Genomic DNA, 3096 nt, shown 5'->3' with positions numbered 1-3096 from the left:
AGAGAGAGAGAGAGAGAGAGAGAGAGAGAGAGAGAGAGAGAGAAGAGGAGTAGAGGCCATCCATGAGCACATGGGAGAGAGGGGAAGGGGGAGGAGAAGACAGAGTGAGAGCAAGAATGCTAGAGAGAGGATGGGGTGAGCAGCCCCTTTTATAGTGAGTCAGGCACACCTGGCTGTTGCCAGGAAACTGTGGGGTGGAGTCAAGACAAAATGCTAACACCTCCCGATCCCTTTCACCCCCACCCTCTTTTATCCCCGCTTCCCACCCCTGTCAATCTCTCCCTTGAAACTTTCCCCCACATACTTGTCTTTCTGTTTTGTGACCCACTGAGTCTAACCAGGGTCATCTGCATCACCATGCGTGGAGCCTGGTACCTGGCGGGCTCACCAGTCCCCACAGAATTGAAGACAATAATTCCTTCAGTATCCATTAATCCCTCCCAACCCCTGCCGCACGCACGATTTCTGATGTCACCAATTAGTTGTTCTTAGAATAGTGACCTGTGACCTGGCAGGGAAAGAAAAGCAGAGCCAGATTCCTTTCCTTGTCCCTTACTCTTTGAAGGCCAGTGTTGGTAGAACATGGGTGGTTCTAACAGTGACAGTGACTTGGACTGGGCCTGGTGCCTGTGGACCATGGTGCAGGCCTGCCATCTCACCTCATAAAACGTAGGTGATGATATGGCGGGAGGGAGCGCCTCAGTGCGCCCATGCAGAGGAACCAGCCTATGACATGCTTAGTGTAAAAGAGAGCTTATCGGCAGGAGGGGGACCTGGAGAAGGGGGACAGAGAAGGATGGAAAGAGAGGAGAGAGGGGAGGGGAAGAGGCTGGCCTGGGACTTGTGGGGAAGAGAGGAGGAGGAGAAGGAGGAGGAGGACAGAGGTAGAGGTAAAGAGGGAGGGGAGGGGGAAAGAGAGCAGTCTCCAGGTTCTTACTTTGTTTCTCTCTCTGTCCCTGAGAAGCAGCAGTGGCCAAGTCCCCCAGACGCCTCTGACTGCTCTCTCTCTCTCTCTCTCTCTCTCTCTCTCTCTCTCTCTCTCTCTCTCTCTCTCTCTCATTTACAATACCTCAACCAATAATGGCGCAGGCATGTTATCTGTCTCTATAGTGCGCCCCCTCCCATAAAGTTCCCCGACGGGCACACTGGGCTTTACCTGCAGCTGCTGGGTTCTGACGCCTTCGGCCTCCATGAACACTGCACTCATGTGCACACGCCCATACACAGGCAACACACGCACAAGTACACAATTACAAAATTAAAATATAAGGGGGTTAAAAAAATTTCATGAAAGTAACTTACAGCTGACATTTTTCTTTACTTAGAAACAGATGACACAGCAGGTAGGTCACCGGAGCAAATGGAGAGACCACCTGGGAAACCCAAGGAAACGCCGTTGTTCTCGGCGACCAGCCCCGCATCCCCTCCCTCTACATTCGAACAAAGCCCCTGGAGTCTTTGCTTCACATTAGACCCTGTGTCTCTTTGTCCCAAGTCTTCTAGGGCACTAAAGAACTTGCAGGCAGATCAGGCGGTGTCCTAGTTAGGGTTCCATTGCTGTGAACAGACACCATGACCAAGGCAACTCTTATAAAGGACAACATTGAATTGGGGCTGGCTGACAGGTTCAGAGGTTCCGTCCATTATCATCAAGGTGGGAGCATGGCAGCACCCAGGCAGGCATGGCACTGGAGAAGGAACTCAGAATTCTGCATCTTGATCAGCAGACAGCAGAAGACTCTGTGCCACATTGGGTATAGTCTGATCATAGGAGATCTCAAAGCCTATCCCCACGATGTCCTCCGACAAAGCCACACCTCCTAATAGTACCGCTTCCCGTAGGCCACACCTCCTAATAGTACCGCTTCCCGTAGGCCAGGCATTCAAACACAGAGCCTACAGGGGCCATACCTATTCAAACCGCCACAGATAGCTGCTTTGCAAACATTTTATTTGGAAGAGGAAGTATTTTGAGTGAAAAAAAAAATTCTAGACACTGTGGCACAGCACCAAACATGTCACCGGAGAGGTCCTCCCAAGGGAAGCTGAGGCCGCTTTTCCTGGTCTCAGTGATGTTGATGATGGGGGATTTTTTTTTCAGCTAGCTCCATCTCTTACTATAGTTAAGTTATATAATGAGTTACGTAGTCATGCCTAGGGTTCATACATATTACTGACTGAAAGTTGAGAAACAGGAACAGTGGATTTCTCCTTAAATTCCCCTTTATCAGCCAAAGGACACCAGTGGGCACGCACACATTGGCTTTATGGAATTTTGCAGCTGGAAGTGATTTAAAAAAAAAAAAATACCCAGGGTGGCATTTTTTTTGAAAGGTTTATTTTTATTTTTTAAATTATGTCTGTATGTGGGTCTGCGTGCATGTGCACATATGAGTGCAGTGCCCATGGAAACCAGCAGAGGGAGTCAGACAGCCCCTACCTCCAACCTGGGGAGGGGGAGGGGCAGTTGTGAGCTGTGGGAGCTAGAAATTAAATTTAGGTTTCTCCAAAAGTGGCAAGTGTTCCTAATCTCAAAGCCATTTCTTTAATACCATGAGAAAACAAAAATTAAACTGGGGTTTGAACCCCTACCTGGTGGGTGGTAATTCCGTAGGTTAAAAAATATAATGAAGCCAGAGGTACGGTCTATAGAGGAAGTGTGGCACACAGAGACCAACACCACAGGACCATTCCTTGCCCCCACCCTGTCTTTATTCACACACAGATGCTGAGTTGTGCTGTGGCCAAACACTTGGTGAGAAGCAGCTTGAAGGAGGATGGATTTCTTTGACTCACGGTCTGGGAAGTACAGCCAAGAAAGCTGTGGAGTTCATGTGTGTCTGGGACTCATCAGGTCTTAGCTGACCTAGAGTCAGATTCAGGAAGGAAGTACTGCCTGGCCTCAAACATCAAACTCTTCTCCTCTAGCCGAAAATCTGCTAGCTCAACTCTGTGTCTAGAATGTTCCACGGCCTCCTCACACAGAACTGGCAGCTGGAGCCCAAGTGTTCAAACATGTGAGCCCATGAACCACAGCCACAGCCAGAGCAATTCTCTCTCTCTCTCTCTCTCTCTCTCTCTCTCTCTCTCTCTCTC

Source organism: Mus pahari, chromosome 3 (assembly GCF_900095145.1).
Source record: "Mus pahari chromosome 3, PAHARI_EIJ_v1.1, whole genome shotgun sequence".
In the NCBI taxonomy this organism is placed as follows: domain Eukaryota; kingdom Metazoa; phylum Chordata; class Mammalia; order Rodentia; family Muridae; genus Mus; species Mus pahari.
Note: the sequence above shows the minus strand (reverse complement) of the source record.